Genomic DNA, 24375 nt, shown 5'->3' on the forward strand with positions numbered 1-24375 from the left:
TGGGCTGTTGAGAATAATGGTGATATGAACATTCTTGTCAATGCCTTTTGGTGGGCATTTAATGAAGTCTTTCAAAATGATTGTTCAGGTTTACATCCTCACTAGCTATGTATGATGCCATGACTTTTCAACCCTGCTAGGACTTCCTGTGTTCCACGCTATACTCAACAGCACAACCCTCCCTATGGGCACCAAAGCTGGAAACCTTCCTGCCTCTTTTCTTTTGCCTCATCCAAGTAGATCATCAACAGCAATAGCCAGTCTTCCAAAGTGTCCCTGTAATCTGCTTTCTCTTTTCAGCCCTCAGATGTCTTTGTTATTTTCTCACCTTGATGGTGGTAAAGCTGCTAATTGGTTGTTCTGTCTCTAGATTTTCTTTTCTACAAGTTGATCTCCAAATATTCTCCTAGAATATTAAGATATATAACTCTAGCACCCATCACAATTCATAGGCACTTAAATGTGAATTGAATGAGAATCTAATTTAAAATTGGCTGTCATGTAAAGTTTAAACTCCTTTGCATAAATATATATTAAAAAGAGTTAAGGAGCAATGATTTTTCAGTCTACTGGCGATATCATTTAGGAAATACACACACACACACTCTTTCTCTCATTCACTTTTGCACTTTGCCTTTGCAGTAAGATTTGGCTTATAAAAACAGTTAAAATAGGAACAGATAAATTCATGTCACAGAAATGAATGAGAATGCTGTCTATTTAAGGAGCTTTCAGTTTAGATTAAAAAATCTTGATTGTTAAAAATAACTCTTAGGTGATACTTTATAGCTTATGCATGTGTATGTTTGTACTTAAATTATATATTTCTCATTTAATTCTTACAACAGCCATGTTCAATAGGTAGTAGCACATTATCCTCTTTTTTAAAGTAAGGAAATGAGGTCTCTGAGGAGCTGAATGACTCGCCCAGGGTCACGTGGTTTGGTACGTGTAGCCAGGCCTTCTGACTGCAGAGCATGCGGTCGTTATATTCAGTTTTATTCTTTCTGTGTGTGGCTTCTGTAGACAAGATCCGAACTTAAGAATCACTCGTTTATTTCTCTCAAACTGAAATACCCTTATTGTCTTTTCTGATGTTATAAAAATGTTCCAGCTTTTAGTAGAAAACACAAAAATATAAAACAAAGTATAAACAAGGGATTTTAAAATCTCACCTGAAATAAATAGGTTTTTCTTTTTAATATCACAGAAAATAAAGGACCAGTACCCTCTAATACCTGAGATTCTATTTTGCATCATCATGTCTTTACATCATCAGGAAATAAAATTCTGGCCAAAGCTCATAGCCTGACCTGACTTCATATCCGTGTTGTGGTTATTTGAATGCCAACACTTGAAATATTATATTCTTAAATGAGACGACATGATACCAAATAGCATTCTCACATTGACGATTACTATGCATGTGCAGAAGCCATGAATTTTAGTGATAAAATTAGGTTGTTTCTATGTACCTTAAATATTTGTTTTCATTTGCAATAATTGTCCAAGGAACATATAGTGCAGTCAAATGTATGGGGTTTAGAGTCTGACAGGCCAGAGTCCTTCCTATTTGTATGGCCTTGAGCAAGTTTCTCAATTGCTTTGAGCCTCAGTTCTCTCATCTGTCTAACTGGAATGGTACCACCTCCTAGGGCTGCAGTGGTGTGGGATCATGTCAGCGCTAAGGCAGTTGTTGTTATTTTAGTAACAGTATGATGGTCCTTTATTTATGGCCACCAGTAATGTGTTCCCAAGTGAAGAGGAGAGCTGAACTTCAGCAGTGATAATAGTGAGTGTCTCGTTAGCATTGCACAGAAGCTTCGTTTTGTGTGTGTGTGTGGTACAGGTGTTGGCAGAGTGGTAAGAGATGGCACGTTGTACTTTGGAACTCCTTGGGTTCTGCTCCGTGGCCACCGGGCAGCAGAGGACTGAAGCTCGCGGTTGCAGAGTGCACACGCGCACACAACCCTGTGAAGTTAGGTGCATACCAGACAAATGAATAACATACTAATTACGATCCTACCTTGGAAAACGTCTGGTAGAATTGTAGCTTCAGGCGGCATGTAAGACCTAGCTTTTTAAGTTGGCAAAATAATGATTACTATTTTTAGTTTAATTTCTGCCCTTTAAAAAATATAGTACTATACCCCTTGCTACTCCTGAATGGTTGTATGTATTTTAATTAATGTTCTCTTACTGCATTTGTGCCCTGAGGCTGCTTTAGCAAAAGATGTAGTTTCAGAAGGTTGATGAAATTAGATAGGTCTGACTGGGAAGACTCTGTTATTCATATTTATGGTTATAAAATATTTTGGGTACACCTATGTATGACATTTCTATGCTGTAAACTTGCAGTGTTCTGAATCCATTTGTTGTAGAGTGGGTTCAGACCAGTAAAGTAATAGTAACTCCACGGTGGGTTGATTTTGTCGTTTTTTGGTGTTAACATGTCTTTACATTTTTCCCTTAGACTTTTATCATGCAAGGATATGTAAAGAAATGAAAGTGATTCTATAAACCAAACATACACAACTTCCCTCCCCCCAACTTTATTACTTTATAGTCGGACCTCACATATTCTTGATTGACTTGGCATGAGGTACATGCCCAGGTAGAAATCAGCTTTATTTGGGTCTGAGTGAGTCGCCAACTACAGAGCATGGAAAATGTATTTAAATTTATTTGCCAAAGCAACACAATTATAGTCTTGCAATAAAGTGAAAGACAATTCTCCAAGGAAGAAAAAATAATATTTGAGTGAGGCTTGAAATAAGACACAGTCAGTAAAGAGAAAAGCTATAATAAGCTGTTTATCATGATAAAATTCAGCACAGAGTTTTTTGTTACTGGGAGTTAAGAAGTAACATGTCATAAAGCTATTGAACAGTAATTACATAGTATCTTCCATACCTTGAAGGTTAGGATACTGAAATTCTCTTGGTGGTAGACTTGAGTTGCAAAATTCAAAATCCTAGGAAGAGGGGAAGAATGGGGAGTGTCAAGATGATAAGTGAATCTTAGAAACTTTATACACATATTTTGTTTGTTTCCGCTAAAGTCAAACAGCAAAGTATACTTTAGAAACCTCATGCAGTTTCATTGTAATAGTATGTATTCCTTTTGCTATGTGCCAGATAATGATCATGTGAAGAGGCTTTTGTTTTATCCAGGGGCTAGTCTCCAAATAGCACCTTTCCCTTCCTCCCTCCCTTCTTTCCTTCCTTCTGATTTGCATTCAGCCATTTCCCATTTTGTACCAGGTTCTATTTTAGGCTTTGGGGACACGTCAAAAAAAAAAGTCCTTGCTCAATAAGATTCCATTCTAGTTGGGGGATGTTGATAAGTGTCTCAAGGTGGGGGTCCTCAGAAGCATATGCTGAGGTGGAGTTTGGGGAGCAAGATGTTTGGGATCAATGCTGTGAACAGCAAGATTGGGCAGAGGAAGAAGTTTGAACTGTGCTGCAGATTTGACAAGGCCTCCATGAACTCACCAGTGAACTCTGGAAGGAGTATCACCTGCTAGGACTAGAATGAAGGAAGGAAGCAGAGCCATGTAAAGAATCCAGGCAAGAGATGATGGTAGTTGGGCCAGGGTGCTAAAGGTGGCGGTAGTGAGAGGTTCTGGAGTCTGGAGTTAATGAGATAGGAAGAGAACCCATGGAAAGGAGGTGGTGGGGAGCGGAGCGTGGCTCTCAAAAGGCACGCGGTAAATGTGCTACAAGACGGAGTCATCATCCAGTAGGATGAGGGTTTGGATGGACCCACTGGCTTTGGCCACATCTGGGAGCCTTGACAGAAGCAGTTTTGCTAGATCAATGGGCTGAAAGTCTGACTGCAGTGAACTCAATGGAAGGGGAGAAAGCAGAGGCTGTAAACACAGACAGCTCTTGAGTTTGTGACTAAATCTTTGACTAGTTTGCTGAGGACCCATGGTCACCCCAGAGACGCTGAGAAACTAGATGCCAACGATGTGAAAACCTTTGGGAAACCTTTACAGAACTGGCTTAGAGTGGAGGTAGGTGCTTCTTAGACTCCCCTTCCTTTTCTTTCACAGGGCTATTTCACTTTAACTCTGCCCAGTAATGATAACTTGATGCCAAAGTATGTAATGTTAGCCCCTCTCAGGCAAATTTTAGCCCTTTCCTTCTAACATGATGGTATATGATGCTGAGTAGTTCTCCTCCTCCTCCCCTTCCCCCCGCCCCTCCCCTTCCCCCTCCCCCTTCCCCCTCCCTCTACCCCCTCCCCCTTTGCCTCTCCTCCTCCTCCTCTCCAGAGTTTAGTATTGCAGAAGAGGCTGAATACATTAGGGCAGCTCCTAGATGCTTGTGGGGGAAGGAGACTTCATTGAAAGATCAAAATATGAAAGCGCTCTTGGAAACACTGAGTTCCTGAGGGTAAGGGAGTGTTAAGGGTATATAGGATTAGTCATAAGCGAAGAAGTATTTAACTTAAAAGGATATTTATCTGAGATTCACTTGCTTGAATAAAGAAAATGAAGAAATTATACATACTTAGCTCGCAGGACAATGTACATCCGAAAACAATTTTAGCTGCATTTCAATTTCTTTATTCACATATCTTAAAATCAAACGTTTAGAGCACCCTTGCTGCTGTGGCTCAGTGGATTGAGTGCTGGCATGCAAACTGAAAGGTTGCTGGTTCAATGCCCAGTCAGGGCACATGCCTGCATTGTGGACCAGGTCCCTCACACATCAATGTTTCTGTCCTTCTCTTTCTCCCTTCATTCCCCTCTCTCTAAAAACAAAGAAATAAAATACATATTTTTTAAGTTAAAAGCAAAATGTAATTAGCAGACTTAAGTATCATCTTCTCTCTTTCCCAGTCTATCAAGGTAAGGGAGCAGAAGACCTAGAAGGGCAACTGAGAGAGTGGAGTGAAAGATGAGGGCTTTGAGTTGTATCATCCCCCGGCCCCCAAATGCTCAGTGATACCATTTAGAGAAAGCTCTATACACCTGCTGAAATTGGTTGTGGGAGACGGTGTGAATAGAAACTTTCAGGAAGACCTGTACAATTCTGGAATCAAAGGAGATATTGAAGGCTTAGCCTCCACAAGGCCATATTAGGTCTGAATTTTTTAAAAACATAAATGATAGAATTAAATTTGATCTTTGATGTCCTTCCTTTTTTTTGAAGAGGGCACCATTTAAGAGCACATCTGTTAACTCACAGAATTCATTTGACCAAATGTGATTATTTCTGTGAGATGAAGGGGGCTTTTTCTTTCAGGGGTTTATTCCCTTCCACTGTGTTCACAGGGGAAAAAGAAGGGAAGTGGAATTAAACTGCACAAAGAGAAGAGCTTTAGATTTAATAAAGGGCATGCTTTTCCTGATGAGGCTCCTTGAGGATGGTTATGGGTTCTCTGCAGGGTTTGTAAATCACTCCCTCTTAGATGATCAAGTTGTGGGAAAGGCAGAGTTATCAGGAGACCTTAAAAGGGGCGGGGCATGGGGGGGCATGAGGAAAAGGGTGGGGTGGGGTGGGGAAAGGGCACATTTGTTCCATTGGAAGATACAAGAAAACATCTAGGCAAGTTCAACTTTACATTTAAAGACCCTCAAGCAAGCAAACAAGCCCAGCCACACCATCCTGTAGGTTTACTTAGACTTATCCAAGCCCCTCAGAACTGCATTGTGGGAAAGCAGTTGTGTCTGTGTAGGAGAAACCTTTGCCCACGCACACCGGTGATTTCTCAGGTTTCCGCCCGTTCTGAGCATTATTTTGTGCTTGCAGCTAGCTGTCCTCTTTGTCTTATCTGAGGTTGGCTTCTTACAGTCAGTGTTGAAAGTTAGGTAGGAGAGAAAGAGGAGGATTAGTTAGGTATTGTTTTTATTAAATCTTGTAACGCATTAACATATTATCGAATACTGCTTTGTATGCTTTCCCTCGAGACTGTAAAATATTGTCATTTCCAAGATAAGGAAGGTTCATTCCCAGGCTGCTGTCTTCCTTTCTTCTGAATTCATATATAATCTAGCATTATTAACCCTTTGTAGCTCCTTTGCATGGCGGCGTATGTCTTCTATGGGAAATTTTAAATAAAGCCAGCTGTGTTAAATATTCATAGAATCAATTTTCACTTGTGTAAAGTCTTGGGTGATTTATCTTCAGGGAATGTTAATATGGCAGTAATTCTGCATTGCATTTCTTGCACCAGTGTTTAATTGATACTATATTTCATGAGGATTATTGCAGGTTTATTGCTGTAGTATTTAGAGTTGTGGTTCTGTACTAGTAATTCAGAGGAATAGAATCCCTGAATCTGTTGTTTCCATTTTTAATTGTGTGTGCTTTTGAGGTGACAAGTTTGAGAAGGGCTGTTAACTGTTTAACAGATCAAATGAATAAAAAGCTTTTTGGTGGAGCAGACCTGGGGATACTTTGCTTGAGGATGTCATTGAATGAGTCTGTTTTTTTATGATGGTAGATAAATGTAATCTGTATTCCTTTTTAAATTGCTATAAAGTTTTATATATATATGTATATATATTTTTTCATTGTTGTTTGTTTGTTTTGACATTGGTGTTTGCTTTATTTCTCAGTTGAGGAACATCTCAGGCTGTGTGAATGGCAACAATTATGTTGCTCTTTAAGTCTGGTTGCCTTACATTGTTATTCTTTTCCGGAAATGTCAATAGTTTTTGAGACCACTTTGAGACACTGGTATCCCAACTGTACATTCTCATTGGAACCTCATAGAGTATGACACTCAGCAGGTGCTCATTGGTGTATTAAAAGAATAAGTAAATGTCCCTACAATGAAAAACTTGGTGAGAGAATACACAGATGTTCATTCAATAGAAGTGGCACCTATGGGACAGCAGTGGGCCCTGAAAGAAGAAGGAGGGTTTGCCCATCAATCACAGTCCTTATTGAATATTTGTTTGTTTATTGAATGAATGAAATGAATGAAAAGTGGGAAAAGAGGTAGGAAGCAGTACTGGGTGGGTGGAAGGGAATGGTAAAAACTGCGGAGGCTGGAAAATTCAATGTACAGCCAATACCTGAGTATTTTGTATTGGATTTAACTCAGGCAGCAGAATGTCCTAAAAGGAACTCGGGACCAGAAGTTAACGCCCTTGGGTTCTTTACCACTTGCTAAGAATGTGACCCTGGGTGACTCAGTGAATTTTGGACCTTGGCTTTTCTCCCTTGCCCGGCCTTACCCCAGGCTTACTGTGAGGCTCAGATGAGAAGATTTATATGAGAGTGTTTTGCACACTGTGAAGGGTCATACATATGAGGTGGTGGTTTGAACCTTGATGGATGATGAGGTTCATTCATCCATCAAGTAGTTACTGAGCACCTACGGCAAGCCATGGCCTGTGACAGACAGTGTTGGATAAAACACAAGCCTACCTCTTGGGCTTTCATTCTAGTGGGTGAGGAAGATATTAACCAAGCAATCACTCAAATATGTAATGACACACCGTTATAAGTACTGGGAAATACAGAGTGCTAGAGGCTCATTCTAGTCTACAGGAGGAAGTAGAGCTTGGTTCCGGGGTTTGAGGTTTATCTTGTACTATGTGGAGTCTTAAAATGTTCTTCTAGGGAATGACTGAAACCCAACCTTGCTTTAGTAATTTTAATCTGGAGGCTACATATAGGATAGATGGATGAAAAATTGCAGTCTGGGAAACAGTTAAATGAAGCTACAGTCATATAGATCCTATGTCTGTCCTATGACATATATATGTCATATCTATTTTTGGAATTCTTCAAATTATTTTGATATTTTAAATGTTTAATGTTGATATTTTTACGTGAGGTTTTTTTAGGGGCTTGATGTTTATGTGATTTTTCATTTGGTATATTAGTGAACATCTATTTTTAGTTAAATATGAAGTTACCATAAAATATCAGCAAATGCTTATATTGGTTCTGCTATGTGCCAGAGACACTGTGCTTAGTGGCTTATAAATATTAACTCCTATTAACTTTAAACAACCTCATGAGGTGTTGAGATCGTATTATCCTTATTTTACAGATGAGGACACTTAAACTTGCCAGAGGTACGCAGCTGGTAAGTGGGACTTTCACCCAGGCCACCTAGTTCCAAGTGTGTATTCTTAATTACTTCATTATCACCTTTTCACTTAAAAAGAATTAATTTAGCAGTCTGTAAGAGCAAATAAAGATGCCAATAAGACAATCTTAAAATAATCTCTTCAATCCCTTCATCTTAATGTATTTCCTTCTTTTATTTTTTTTTTAATAATTTTTTTGTTAATTACAAACTTAGGAAGAAAACCTATTTTAATACCAAATAGTTTTTAAGTTCTATTGTGGTTATATACATTTTGCCATGAAAAATTACAAAAACTGAGTAGTTAGTCCTTGGCATTGCTGTCTGTGCCACAAATCTCCCCATTTTTTCCCTTTGTTTCACAACCAGAATAACTATCAGCTGAGTCACTGAGTGTCTAGATCTGCTCACTGTGGTAGATCTTATGATTGCATCTTGCCCTTCACTGCCCATAGAGCTTAAATTCAGTGTCAGTTGTGTATTTACTTCAAGGGCAGTAGGATCTTAATGTGGATAGCACCTGCGGTATGTACGTAAGCTGACTCCCTGAGTTCACAGACAGGGACCCCAAAATTAGGTGAGCCACTTCCACGGGGCCGTGGAGCTAATTACGGATAGAGCCAGAATGAAGAGCAGGACTTGCAACATCAGCCCAGTGTCCCCCACCACCTGTGTGGGCCTTACATATGGAGGGTTGCAGGATATGCCAGACCAAAATGTGACTTAGGAGTTCAGAACATGCCACTTCAAAATATGCCACTTTGATATATTGGTTATGTTGAGCTGTGGGCACTTGAAAAACAGCAAATTCAGGGAGAGGCTTGAACTCTCCTTTTCTGCCTGCAGACAGATTCTCCCAAAGGAACTCAGTTGTCATTGATCCCTGGGAGTTTCATCAAGCAGGGAAGATGGGCTCTTACCCTAGGAAAGGAGATTAGAAGTAGAAACTTTCACACCTCCCATCTATTCTTTTAAGGGCCCATTTATCTTTTCTAAAAATCATTTAATCTCCCCTAAGAGATGTAAGTCCCCTTCCCCTTTTCCTGTTAAAATGGTTTTAAGCTTGAATTCTAAGCCACCTCTTTGAGTTATTCATTTCCCCCTGGGTAGCTCCCATGTATACATGAGGTATACACGTTAATAAACTTCTGTGTACATTTATCTTGTTAATCTGTCTCTTATTTCAGGAATCTCAGCTAAGAACTCAGAAAGGTAGAAGGGAAATTAATTTTTTTTCCCTACACTTGTTCCCAGGCCGTTTCCTTGCACATTATTTCCATTTTATTTCATTCGTACAATAATTTACAGTGAGATTTTGTATTAATTTAGCTAAGGCCCAATGCTGTGAAATAAAAATAGGACATACTCTGGCTGTTAGTTCAAAATAAGTTTGTGTTTAAATTATTTCAGTTTAAGTATTAATAAAATGTTTAAAAATTTTCTGTAACTTTAGTTTTAATCAACCCAGAATGCATTACTGAGACTTCCTGTGTCAGTTTCCCTCATCACACTATTACACTTTATTTTGCTTATTTTCCTTAACACTACATTAAAACTTTAATCCTAAACTATGGACCAGTGTGGATAAACTGCAGAAAAGTCAGAATTCAGAATTAAACCTAGACCCATGTCTTTGGATTAGTTCAATTTATTGTTCAGAATCACTGATACTTTTTGTATTTATAATAAGGGAAAATGTTTTACAGTATCTCAAAAAGCACATTTAATATAGTTTTGATTTATGCTTTTGCTTCTTGACCTCTCAGCTTTGCCTGGGAGATTTTTCCCCAAGGGCTCTGCTTTAATTTGGTTAATGGTGTTAACTGCTAAAAGGCATATTCTCTGTAGGAACTGGGTGTGGATATAACATCCCCATGAAAGAGACATATGCTTTGCAGTTTCACAGATTGTTTCATTTTCTTTATTTGGGTAGACTCTCGTTTTGGACTTCTTGCTCTTTTTGTGATTGGTGTGTCTTTCCATACATTGATTTTGTCCCTGTTTACCCCCTAGCAGTTACATTTCAGTAACAGAGCCAGGAGGCCAGAATCTCTTGAATATTCTGTGCAGAATTTTGTGCTTACAGTAAAAGCTCTCTTATCTGGGATTATCATGACCAGCAGCTGGTCAAAGTAGAGAAATGTAAAAAAGAATGTCATACTTATATGTAACACATTTTATTTTAAAATCAAACATATAAATGTACATCTGTTTGCTAGTTTCTGATGTAGGGCCCCGTTTGTGGTTTCAACATTGGTTTTTGCACATACACTGAACGTGTGATGCGTGGTCTACCTGGTTTTCAGTGTGGGTTGCTTTAAGGTGTTACTCAAACTTCGTGACTAAGTACAGAATCCATGCAGATTTTTCTTATTTGTCTCCTAATCCTGTGCCATTTCTTCCCCATGTGTAATATAGTGGCAATTATTTTAGTGTTTTACTTTTATTGAATTATTCCACATTATTCAAATATCCAACTTTGTTTTATAGAAACATTAACTTTCTGGACTCATGTTTTATGTGTTTATATGCAATTTACTATGTGTTTACCTATAATTAAATTAAATTATAAGAACAATTGGCATCGGTTAGGAGTAAACACATCTGTCATAAATAGGTTAGGAGTAAGCATGATACAGTGTGATTGGTGTGAGCAGATTTCCGCTTCCCAGTTTATGTGGTGAAGGTCTAGTCTTTTTATTTTGAATCTGTTATGGACCTGTAGTTTTATAAATAATAAAAAACACATACAAAATATAAGCCTTAAATTTTTAAACTTAGTTTTAGAAACAACAGAAATAAAATTACATTTCATTAACTATAATTACAACAATCATAGGGAAAGAAAATTACAAAATCTGTACATGTGCGTCAAAACTGTGCATATAGGCAATTCACATAAAAGATCACTATTACTCTTGTTGATTTGTTATTTCAGTTATAACTAAACAAAAAATTATGAATGAAATGTCAATTTCCCATATTAAAAATGTCATGTATACTTTAAACAGACTCCATATATGCATATCAACATATAATGTTTTTGATGTCACAAATGATCTTCTTGCTTGTTAACCTGTTTATTCTAGGCTGGGTTATTGACAGTTTATCAGGGTTAATGTATCTAAACTGTTTATTGCTTTTTTAAAAACTTTTTTTATTTTAAAAAAAATTAATTCTAGAAAAAGGGGAAGAGAGGGTGAAAGAGAGGGAGAGAAACATCGATGTGAGAGAGAAACATTGATTGATTGCTTCTTGCACGTACACTGACCAGGAACGGAACTTGCCCCAACCAGGGACGGAACTTGCAACCCAGGCATGTGCCCTGACAGGGAATTGAAACCACAGCCTTTCGGCTTGAGGGATGACATCCAACCAACTGAGCGACACTGGCCAGGGCAGTTTTGTTTTAATAACACTCATGGCGAAGGAACTGGTCTTTACAGAGGGATGTTGATGAGAATGATAAAAGACCTTGTAAAACAATTTCAGCAAGTTCAAGATCTTTATTTTTTGCTTTTTTCCAAAATGAAGCAAGTGATGCTGCTGTGTCAAAATGCACCTCCAGTCCTTCTTTACTAGCCAATTTGAACAGTTCTTTAACTTCATCATCAAATTTGACAGATCTTTAAGTGGAGGAAACGGGTTCTGTATTTTAATTGTATTACAGTTGACAAAGTACCCTTAAACTATCACTTGTGGTCACATGGCTCTACAGGGCTTGATTAGTAGGCAGCTGGCGCCACATGCAACTCACTTTACAAGGTCAACAACACCCGAACGAGCGAGAGTCTCCGCTAGTCGGTCAACGAGAGAGTCTCTGCTAGTTGGTCACTTGGATGTTGCAACCATGTCTGATGGCTGCACACATTTCTAAATGCCCACCTCCATTTCTTGGGCAGCTGGTAACAAACACTTTGCAGGTTGGCCTCTGTCTGTTTCTGAACTGCACTTTGAGAAGCCCTGTGCTCAGCTATATGTCCTACTAGTCCTACTCATTGTGAGCGCCTCGTCTGCTCAAACATCAGTCATTATACTCTCCAGAGGGAATGGGATGTGCTGGTTAATTTGGCTAGGTGGTTAAATGGAGATGAGTTAAGGCAGCCTCTTTAGTATAAGTTCCCCTCCAGCCCTCAGGGAAAAGATTTGTAGGTTTCACGAGATTCAAAGTATCAGGTGTGTGCATATTTGCATATATAATGTATCTGTTTGTCTCATGATTGTGAGGTTATAGAGCTTGCTTTCAACTGAAGGAGTTTCGGACATACCACCCCAAAATATGCTGATTTGGTATATTGATTATTTTGAGTTGAAGGCACCTGAAAAACAACAAAGGCAGTGAAAGGGTTTCTCTGAGCTACTATTTCTCTCTTAAGACAAATCCTCCAAAAGGAAGTCAGTTGTTATAAATCCCCCCCTGGGAGTTTCGTCAATCAGCGAAGATTGACTCTTAACACACACCACACCCAGACAGACTATAACTAGCTGTCAGACTTCCCATCTATTCATCTAAGGGCCCCATTCATCCTTTCCTAAAATTCATTTACCCTCCCCTGAGACACCTATAAATCCTCCCTCTCCTTCCTGTGTTAAGATGGTCTATAAACTCTCAAATCTCACTGCTTTCTTGGATATTCACTAACCCCCCTCCCACATGATATTAAAATTAATAAATTTGTATACCTTTCCTCTAGTTAATCTGCCTGTTTTCGGTTTACTTCATAAACACAGCTATCAAACCTAGGAGGGCAGAAGTCAAGTCTTTCCTCCCCTACATGGTCTAGCTTTGAATTACCCACTGGATTTGGCATGTATCTGTGAGGTTTTGCTGCATATGATACATAGATATGGAATGTAGCCATTTCAGTGGAGACATTTTCGAAAGCCTAATTCTCTAAAGTGTAGTTTTCTGTGAAGGAAACCACACATCCTTGAATTCTCATTTCTCCTCTGTTCAATAGGAATCAGTCCAGTTATTTGTTCCCTAAGATAATCTCAGTGTTTGGTTTCTGTTTCCTTTGCTGAGTATATTTCCTTGGCCCAGGAGAATTTATCTGGTGTTACAGTGAAACATACCTTGGAAAAATCATTAATTTTTGTATTTTTATCTTTTAACTAAATTACAATTTTAAAAAACTTTAAATTGTCCTTTGAACAAGGACTGCTTGGGAATAACTGTGAGTTATCCTGCTTTTATTAGTTCATAGTTGAGACAGAAGCAAGTTTTTCATGTTTTTAAAGCAAATGAAATTTTAGCCATAGCGGAAGCTCATTTTTTATGAAGGTTATTAGTGGAGTCTTTGGTGTTTGATGAGGGAGCAGTCATCTTTGTACTAGTAATAACCAGGATTTTGAAAGAGAAGGAAATAGGCCAGGCTGCAGAGAAAAGTGTAGTGTGTTCATTTTGGAAGCATTTCCTTTCTTGATGTTATACCTTGCAATTTGAACTTTTTTAGTATCCTAAAATGAGCTGACTTGACAGTCAAAAATATCATTGGGGAAAAAAAAAAAGACGATTTGACACCTTTAGCCAGGCTTTTCTTCTCCCCCATCAGGTGAAAGGAAAAGCATTGGTAATTGTCAATAGTATTTAGAGCAAAGTTATTTGGATGTAATTCAAATAGCTATCGTTTATAGAATGCTTACTGTGTCCATACGCTTGGGACGCTTTATTTTCTTTAAATCTTGAAATAACTTGTGGACTTGGGGCGCATTCACCCTTATGCCTGAAGTGCAAAGGACTGCTAGGCATTCAGATGGGGTGGTTTGCACACCAGACTTAGTCCCTGGCTTCTGGATGCTGCTAATCTATTGGGGGACACTAAGAGCCTTACAAATATACACTTAGAATTGGGTGTGTGTTCTATGAAGAAGAATTATAGGGTGCCTTGAGAATGTAAAACAGAGGGTACTCATCTTGTCTGCAAGGTTGGTCAAGGAAGGCTTTCCTGATTAAGTGATATTTAAGCTGAAACCTGAGTAAATATCGATGAGTGGAAGTTAGCTAGGCTGAAATGTGTGTGTGTGGAGGGGAGGGGAGGTGGGAAGACATTCTAGACAAAGATCACCATTTGCGCTGAGTCTCTGAAGTGATGATGAAGGCTGACTCGGGGACTGGAGTGTGCAGGGGGCAGGGACGCTGATGAGGAGTGAGAGCAGCAGGCAGGGGCCAGGACTGCAGGTCATGACCAGGATTTTGATCTTTATTTTAAATGCAGTGGAAAATGATTTAAGAGTTTTAGGTCGAGGAAAGACATGCATAGATTTATGTTTTATAATGATAATTCTGAATCTCTGTGGATACAGGTCCTCATGGAGCGTTATAAAAGGGTTATCCAACTCAAAAAAACAACCTCCTTAGCCTTTGCTGAGTTGTGTAGGAATTTGGCTCCTAGCCCTTAGCATTTCTGTCCTCCATAATCCTATTTGTTGAACAAGATTCAAAGTTTGCTGTTGCCATTTTCCACTGCTTTTCAAGGTGACTCTACCTAGAATACATTTCTCTTTGTTGAAGCTAGCTGTTATCTTTGCTAGAAGCTGTGAAACAATAACATTCTATGGGTGTTACAGGTTTGCAGAATGTTGTTGGGCAGGGTCTACTGGACAAGTAGCTCTTTATTACCATAGTTTGGGGTTTGGTTCTTAGCTTTCATTACTTGGAAAATTAATCTCCGTATACCTATAAAGTCATTGAACTCTGGCGGTTCTCCATGGTTCTTGTTAACTCAAGTCACAAGAGATTTATGTCAACAAAAATACCAGATGGTCAATGTCAGAGTAAAGACTAGAGCTAGAAAGGTTTCTGGATACCAGTTCCGGAGGGGAACCTACATGGGAAGCCAACTGAAAATCTGACATCACCCGTTAGTTAGATCTCTTTCTGGAGTGTCTCTATAGAGAGGACCAGACATTTCATCAGCTGGACATTAATAGACATCGAACAGCTTCGTGCTGTTGGGGTTTCCTTTTTGTTGGTCCATACCATTTCTTATCTGTTAAAAAATTTTTTTTATTGTTCTTTTTTATTTTGAAATAATTTCAGGCTTTCAAAAAACTTAGCAGAAACAGTATGAAGTATTTTCTTACATTCTTCACACAGATTTTCTAAATGTTAACATCTTATATAATCACTGCACAGTGACCAAACTCAGGGAATAAACATTGATTTAAATTTTACCAGCTAATGTCCCATTAATGTTCTTTTCACGTCTAGGATCCAATCCAGGAGTACATGTTACATTCACTTGTTATGGTTCCTTAGTCTTGTTAATAGGGAACGCACCACACCCTTTGTTTGTCTGTCTTAACTTAGATACTCCTAAGAGTACTGTACAGTTCTTTTGTTAGAACGATCCTGAATTTGGGTTTCTTGGTTGTTCCTTTGTGACTGCATATTTTGTTAAGAATATTGCGGAAATGGTGTTGTGTGCCTCTCAGGGCATTGTGTCACTCTTCCCTGTTTTAACCATAATGTAATTTACTTATTCTTTCTTCCAAATGGATATCATGCAGTGAACTAGGCTTGAAATGTTGACCTCTGAGACCATGTCTGGGGTATCACAGCTTGAGAACCACTTGCTCTCATTTTAAGTTGTCTTGGTACCAGACTGCTTATAAATGCAAATGCAGGGATTGAGATTACATGACTATAATAAGGTTGGCATGAAGATGACCCAGCATATATTAATTTTAAAAATTATTATAAAATCAGAAAAGACACAGGAAGTTTCTAAATCGCAGACTCCTGGGAAAAAATGATCCTGGACCCCACAGTTAGGGAAACTTTGAAGGGGGCTCTGATATTACCCTTCCTGATTACCTCAGTCACTTGTGAATGTACCATTTTATTAAGGAATTTGGGAGTTTCTGGTCTTCAGACTGATTATTTAGGGTGGGTACTTTTCCCCAATGACTACTCAACTCACTTATTATACATGGACTTTTAACATAGAGTAGCCTCATTCTGTTTTAGAGTTGTTTTAGGTTAATAAAACCAGCATTTTTCTTAACAAAGTTCATTCTTTATTCTTTCCTAACTGCACCATTTATAGTTTTTATCTTTACTTTAAAAAAACCCAAGTAACATTTCCTTTTCCTTTTTCCCCCTTTTTTTCATTTTTGGCTTTTCACCCTGGTAAAGTACTATAAAAATGTCAGCTAAATTTTAGCATAAATACAGTGAAAGCCAGCCATCGAAGTGATTGCAGTTGGGGAAAATGTTAGATGGAGGCACTTGAGAAGAAAGATTTTACCATATCACAGGCTGCTGCTTTGAAATAACTCATGTTTCTTTCCCACCTCGAAATTGTCATTTTTCCAATTCTCCTTTTTGGAAGCTTAAGTATGCAAAGCTTTGACAACGATTTAGGAAACTGAAATCACTACCCACTGTGTGTGACATTTGCTTGAAGATAACTCATTTGGCCCCAGATGGGCGGTTGTTGAAATGGGCAAGACAATGCAATGCTTGCACAGGCTTATTGTTTAAAGGAGGGAAATCAGTGAAGGTGGCCATTTAATTGCAGGGCTGTGAAAAGCCTTTATCTAATTATACATCTTTGAATAGCTATCTTCTTCTTCAGTTTTATGTCATGATTGGGTTGCTTGGTCCCTTTGCCTGCGTTGCGTCTTACCTTCTTCATCTTTGTCCCTTCTCTCAGCTTACTTGGGGCTGGTCGTTCCCTGCATCAGAGGAAATAGTTTCCACTCTAAATGGCAGAAAAGTCAACTAAGACAGGCTTCAGCCACATACAACATCTGTTGGCTCATCTAACTAAAGAGGAAAGAAAGATTAAGAGTGGCTTAGGTATGGTTTGATCAGGGCTGAGTTCCCCTTCTCAAGGGATCTGAGGAAAGGAACTTTTAAAAAATTCCTAATCAATGCCACTTTTGTAAAATACAATATTAATGAATGACTAGGAAAGTAATATTTAAACATACAAATATAAACCCTAGACTTTTAATGACTAAATTCAACAGATGTAAAATTATTCTTTCAAATTGCTCTACATATTTCTAAACTAAACACGCTTAGTCTCAGATTCTGCTCTCACCTTGAGAGACTGTAACAGTCTATTCAGAGGCACTGCTCAAGTGCTGGCCTCCTCTGCCAGACCCCGCCCCAGTGTGATTCTCTTCAAGGTGACAAAGTGGCTGCCCATGGCTTCCAGAATGATGTGTATCTTTGTTCACATTTTCAGAAAACAATTTTTCCAATTATTGTTCAACCATGTTGAGCATCATGCTGGCTGGCTGAACTCCAAGCCCTTCACAGTGATTGGGAGAAAGCCACTGGGTCCTTGTTCATAGTTGAACAGTACTGATAGGACCCCGGGGTACAGCGAGGACACAGGTAAGCAACGTGTGCCCCACCTTACACAGCTAAAGATTGCACACCTGGGGTTCTTTGGATTCTGGAGCTCAAAATCAAATGGTCTTTCTCTACATGGGTGTATTGCAGACACTTCAAACAGTCAAATAAAATATAAAATAATTAATTTTTAGTGAGGGGAGTCTTAGATATTTAAATGGTTTAGAAAAGTGGCTTATTACTCCGATGGTGAAAATTTCCGCAAATGAGGCCAAACGGAAAATATGCCCAGTTAGGTTTCTTTGTAAAATTAGACTTCAAAAGGAAAAGGAAAATCCATAATTGCTCTTAGAAGGTGGGCATTATGTTAACCTTGATATGTACTTAAACACCTAGATTTAATCTAGTCCTTTTTAAAAATAGCCACGCTTTAAGGGGTCACTTTGGAATATTTCTAAACTACAACTTTCTGCTGGTTCTAACAACATCTGGAATTTAGTCTGTGACTATATTAATGCTAGTGTGATATAGGATTTGAAATCCAGAGGATAAAATAGCTTCTTTAGTTATTGAAGGGTTAAGATTTAAGGAGAAGTAATAGTATTTTACTTTTTCAGGCAATCTATTAAGTTAGGGGCTTTTGTTAGTTTTTTAAAAAGGGGTTTATCATCACAAAAAGTATTTATTAAGCACTTAATTAGGCTTGTGCTGTCTGGTATAAAAAGAAAGCATTGGGTTCTCAATTAAAGTGAAGTTTTGTGTCTTGAGGTCTTCTCTAAAACTAAGGAGACTTCTCTTGTGCCCTGTGTCAGTGTCTTGAAAATTTGTAGTCCTAAGATCCTGATTTTAATTTGTATGTACATTTAAAACCAGTTGTGGCCCTGCCCAGGTGGCCCAGTTGATTGGAGCGTTGTCCTATACACCAGAAGGTTGCAGGTTTGATCCCTGGTCAGGGCACATACCTAGGTTGTGGGTTTGATCCCCTGTTGGGGCAGGTATGAGAAGCAACTAATCGATTCCCCCCCCCAATACCGCTTCCTCTATTGAAAATCAACATATCCTCGTATGAGAATTTAAAAAATAAAATAAAATCAGTTGTGAATTAAGAGACTGAGATTGGGATTTAAATACAGTACTTGCTTACATTTTATCCCTAAATACAAGGGTGGGCAAAAGTAGGTTTACAACTGCGAGTATGTGAAACACAGAGTATTCTTGTATTATTATTTATTAATTATTGTATTATTTTCCATAGGCATAACTGTCCACTGAGTTTTGCCAACCCCTGTATCAATAGAGTGGGGCATGGGGAGCTGGGGGTGGGGGTGGGGTAAGGAAGGTGGGGGGTTGAAGGGGGTTGAAAACTAGGTGCATATGGAGGTAAAACAAGGTTGACAATGAGTTGGTGATTGTTGAAGTGCTGAAGTTGGAATGGTTGTAAGAGGTTCATTCATTCTTTCTACTTTTTCAACTGTGTTTGAAAATTTCTGTAATAAAAGGTACAGGATAAAGCAAGATAGAAGACATGGAGTCTTGTTTTTAAAGTATTGAGAGAACATGAAACTGGGATGTGGAGAGTCAGATTCTAGTCCTGGCTCTCTAATGACCCAAAAGACTTAGTGTCTCCCATTCAACATTTCTGCGCCTCATGGACTCTCCTGAGTTGCTTGGGTGGGGTCCTCATTGTCAGTGGTCACCTGGAATGCTGTCCTCTTGAAAGAGATTTCAGAATTAAGGAGCCATGTCTGTGAAGGGCATGGTTTCACTCAGGCTGGGTATTTACCAGGTTGTAGTTCCAAACTTGTTGCTTCCTCTTCCCCCCGGGAAACCAGCAGCGTTCTGTAACACACATTGTCAGTTTGAGTTGATAGAATTTCAGCCAAAGAGCAAAGAAGCATCCTATAATTAGCTGGGTCGTCTCATCTCTGAAGTTAATGCTGTGTGTGGAGTGATTAAGAGCTCAAGCTCTGGAGGCCCCAGCTTACTCACAAACGGTGTTCCCTGGACAAGTTCTTTAGCTAACCTTCCGAGTGTTGTGGTGAGGGTGAAATGAGCTAATACATGCCTGGCACATAGTAATAGCTCAGTAAGTGGTAGCTATCTTTTTTTTTTTTCTTTAATGATTTTTTACTCTATTTCTTAGAGAGAGGGGCAGGGAGCGAGGAGGACAGAGAGAGAAACATCAATGTTGAGAGAGAAACACCGACTGGCTGCCTCTTGCATGTCCCCAGTTAGGGATCTGGCCCACAACTGAGGCACATGTTCCTACTGGGAACCAAACTGGTGAGCCCTCCATCATCAGGACGACACCCAACCCACTGAGCCACACAAGTCAGGGCTTATTATTTTTATTAGGTCCATTAGTTTGGTTATTATTTTGGGTTTCCAGTTCTTAGAGGAACCATCCTTCCTCCCTCCCTCTCTTTGGAGACCTCTCTACAGTCTGAGAGGTGAGAGGGAGACCAAGGGAACACAGGAAGGGAGTGAGTGACAAGAACTTGCCTCTTACAGGCCACCCTGTTTGCCCTTCGCTTGGATGCTGATGGTTGGAGTTGCTGTGGTGACACAGCCAGGGCATGAGTGGAGCCCCATCTGGACCCGGTCTCCTGACTGCCAATGGCTTCTGCTGCCATCCTCAGCTTCCTGATGTCTCCCTGGCATTCTGATTGCTGACTGGGGTGCTGTGGGCAGGGAGAAATTTTTTTGCCTGTCTGGTCTATATGGTATTGGGTTGGCCAAAAAGTTGGTTTGGTTTTGTCCGTACGATGGCTCTAGTAGTGCTTCGTTGTCTTTAACTTTATTTGAAACAATTTTCTTAGCTTGCATTGTGACAACTGTCATATCAGCGTGTATTAAAAAAAATAACATCAAAATTGGTGAAGTTTTGTGCAGACATTTTAACATTGAAGATGGAAGGAAATATGCAGTGTTTTTTGGTGTTTTATGCTTTTTTATTCCAAGAAAGGTGAAAACGCAACTGAAACACACAAAAAAGATTGGTGCAGTGTATGGAGGAGGTGCTGTGACTGATCGAATGTGTCAGAAGTGGTTTGCGAAGTTTCTTGGTACTGTTGACAATTTGGCCAAATAATCCTTTGCTGTGGGGCTGTCTTACGCATTGGGAGATGTTTAGCAGCACCCCTGGCCTCTACCCACTAGAAGCCGATAGCGGGAAATATAGCTGACATACTCAAAAGATCAATAGTTATTGGTGAAAATGAAAATTGTGTCTTTATTTTATGGGAAAAAATGTCACGGGCTTTTTGTCCAACTCAATATTTTTTTAAAATCATGCCCCCTGTGGAGAAGAACTGTCGGGTCCGGCTCTAGCATGTGCAGGGAGGGGACATGGAAGAAAGAGCAGCGTCCGTCAGGCCCTGACTAATCACTTAAGCAGCAGGCTTCTGTCATTTCCTCTGTCCGGCCTGGTGATCGCAGGTCCCTGTCCTGGTCCAGGCCGGCAGCACCTGTGAGGTCCCCGTCCGTTCCTTGCCGCCAGCCTGCCTTGGGTCCTGGCTCCCTGCCTTGCTGTTGCTGAATCACCGTCCCGTCCTTGTTTTTCATCCTTGCCATTGTTTCTCCGGCACCCACAAAGCGGCATCCTGAGACTTTGTTTCATTTGTTTGTTTTTTCCCCTTAAGCCCATTGCTTTTCTCCTTAATTTTATTTCTTGATAGCCTCCATTTTCTTTGGGTGCTTCTACTTATTTTCTATTCATTAAGCTGAAAATAGGTTTTACAAGCTTCTCTTTTTATTTCTATGTATAGATTATACACATCCCTTTGCTTCTCCCGCAGTGTAGAGCACTTTATGGTTCATGAAATTTCCTAATATCTCTGTAAGACCTGACAGATTACATAGAGATTTTATGGGCAAAATCACATAATAAGACTTAATAGTTGAGGGGCTAGGTTTTATCCTGGGTTTGAATTTCCATTCCTACTCTGTGGGCCTTTGGACAAGTTATTTTGCCCTTTTTCTACCTCAGTTTCCTCATCTGAGAAATGGGAATCTCTGAGGGTGGGCAGGAGATGATGTGTTCTTGGCACCGATGATGCTCAATAAGTATTACCTTATATTACTGTGGATATTGTGATCTTACCTGAACTTCATAATAACATAGTTTTCTGAGGTAGATTAGGCCATTTTTTTTATTTTTATCTGACTATTTTCATTAATTCATCTATTTCTTTCCTTTTGGCCATTAAGAAGAAAAAAGGAGAGAGAAACACTTAAGGCTAATACATTTCTATTGGACAGATGTAGCATGAAGGTGTGTTGAGCTTGAGATTTGCCCTAAAAGTCTCTCCTGGAAAAGGTGAAGGGTGAGTGGAAGACTCTTTCTTGCATCTTTAAATTTCAACTTATTCCTAGTTCAGCACAATGTGAGAAGACCTGGGGATGGGATGTAGTGTCTGTGTGAAGTACCTCCTTCAGTCCCGTTTCATTGTCCTTGATTTAGAACCATGGGTTCCTGAGTGCAGGTTATAGACCAGGAGGCAGACACACCTGGGCCGGAATCGTGGCTCTGTGGGACCCTCTCTGCTCCTCCGTTTCCTCCTTTGCACAGAGACTGTGCCACAGGGTGCTCCTGAGTGTGTGCGTGTGCGTGTGTGTGTGTGTGTGATAGATATAGCCTGATACACTGCAGTTGCTCAACCAATGTTAGTTCCTTTTCTAGTTTAAAATGTAATTTTGATTTGTGCAGTGGACACCTCCTGCTAAAAGGAATTTCAGGCAGCAGCAAACAGGTTGCAGAGGCATTTTTGTGGGCAGTGGTACACTTCCAACACCCCTGAACTATCCTCACCCTGCCAAGAAAGGCCGGTTTTGCAGAGTTGGGACTTGCTTTCAGCCAGTATTTTCCATGTCCAGGTGGGCATGAGAGTGACGTTGCTTTGTTAAAATACACATTCCAGGTTCCAAACCAGACCTACTGCCCAGGCATGCACCTTTGGGAAGGCTTCTCGGGTGCTCCTGGTGCCACCTGGGCTTAGAGCCACTGCGTTAGACAGACCAGGATGACTTTCTCGGGTGTCTAAAATACGATTCACTTTATGGAACTTTAGTTTGGGCGTAGCCTCTTAGGAATACAGCAGTCTTTTTCTGAGAAGAGAGTATACTCTTGTACCCTCTACCTTATCAATGAGAATTGGGTGTATTTCTTTCATAGTAATAATAGCTTCCACATATATTAGTTCATCCAAGTCTCAGAAGAGCCCTGCAACTTAGCTGCTGTCATTGTGCCCCTTCTGCATGATATGTCCAAGGTCACACAGCTAGAATGGGAAGGAGCCAGGTTGTGAACCCAGCCAGCCTTGCTCTGGAGTCAGTGCCCTTGTCCTGGTGTTTACTCAGATCTCTTAATTACAGATAGGATTGCCTTGGAAGTGGGCTTTGGAGCATGTAGCTCTTACCCAAGGGCTGTGGCAATTTGGTAGGAATCAGTAGCCTCTTTCTGCACTGACCCTGTGTTGTTTCCTGGTATATCCTGGCGGGTTCAGATTCCCAGAGGATTCATTCCTCAGAGCAGTGGTGTGTGCCATCAGGTGGGGATGGAGGAGGTAGAGCAGATTTTCAGCCCTGACCCTCATATTTGCTTCTTCCACTCTCCACCTTATTTAAGTGTTGGGGATTAGCCTGCTCCAGAGGTGAAAGTTTGAGGGTCAGTCTTTTGGCTTCTTTCACTGTAGCTAAAAGGACAGACTGAGTGCTCTTCGAGGGTGGGTGGTCCTTTGAAGAAGCCTCAGGGGCGTGGCTTTCGTTTTATCTGTACTTGGGAGAGAGCAGAACACAGTTCCGGAGCCTCTGTGTGCTCACAGCACGACCATGCCTGGTGGTGGGAGAGCACAGGGAGACCCCGCCTGCAGTGTCCTCTGGGGCTCCTGTCGTTTTTTTCTGAGCGAGTCTGTTGGGGATTTTTATGCCCTTTTTTGTTCAAAATGCTGTATTACAGTATCTGGACCATGAAGTAGCAATTTGTATTTTTAGCTCCGTTTAATTCCTGACTTCTTTGCTCTTGATTCCCTGCCCCCCTCCCCCAATTGATTATGTCTCTGTCTCTCCCCTTTTCTTTTTTTCCACGTGTCCTTTCTTTTTTTTGTTTTTTTGTTTTTATCAGTACAGAAGTCTTTTATTATTTTTTCACACTTATCATGCCATGAATTCATAGGGAGAAGGTTCTAGGAGCTCAGGCTCCTTTCCATTAGTTCTCACAAAGTGTGCTTCTCTGGGTGGAGCAGGCTGACGCTTCAGTTGAACCCAGGTACCTTTCTCTTTGGCTTCCTTCTTTTTCTGATCATTTTCCTTCACACGTTTCAGGAAGCTATCTTGACTCTTTGAGTGTTTAATATGCTCAATACGTACATTAATTCTCTTGGCAAGAATCTTGCCCTTAACTTACTTGTTTACAACTATGCCCACTGCGTGCTGGGTGACATTGTAGACTCTTCCAGTTTTGCCATGATAACATTTGTGGGGCATTCCTTTCTGAACAGTGCCCATTCCCTTAATGTCTACAATATCACCTTTCTTGTAGATTCGCATGTATGTAGCCAAAGGAACAACTCCATGTTTTCTGAAAGGCCTAGAGAACATATAGCGGGTACCTCTCCTCTTTCCCTTTGTGTTAGTCATTTTGGCGAATTACTGAAAGATGGCGGTTCCCACGTGTCCTTTCTAGTAGAAGGTTTTGCTTGCCACTATTAGTTGGTTTAAGGTGGATAATGATATAATTTTTAAAAGTTCAGATTCTTCTGAAAAAAATCTGAAAAGAAGCCTTATCCATCAACTTAGGAGTTACAAAAATATAGGATGAGCTTTCCAACAAATGTTGTTATTATAATACTGACAGCTCCATTTCCAACTCAGCCATCGTAGATGCCCCGAGGAAACAAACACAGGGGGAAAATAAGATGTGATCATATTAATTATGATTTCACGTCTGTGGTTAAGTAAATTTCCAGCTAGAGCAGGAGTTGCTTCTTAATTAAACAGATATTTCTTGA

General features: G+C 39.9%; 1 protein-coding gene and 1 pseudogene across 6 annotated transcripts in view; one reads left to right on the forward strand and one right to left on the reverse strand.

The window, feature by feature from the left end:
- The window catches only part of APBB2 (amyloid beta precursor protein binding family B member 2), a 328286-nt gene that overhangs the window by 21146 nt on the left and 282765 nt on the right, over positions 1 to 24375 (forward strand). The window lies entirely within an intron of this gene.
- LOC150020199 (large ribosomal subunit protein eL21 pseudogene) lies at positions 23507 to 24028 on the reverse strand (annotated as a pseudogene).

The sequence above is a fragment of the Furipterus horrens genome, unplaced genomic scaffold (assembly GCF_987537825.1).
Source record: "Furipterus horrens unplaced genomic scaffold, mFurHor1.1.pri manual_scaffold_2, whole genome shotgun sequence".
Classification (NCBI taxonomy): Eukaryota; Metazoa; Chordata; class Mammalia; order Chiroptera; family Furipteridae; genus Furipterus; species Furipterus horrens.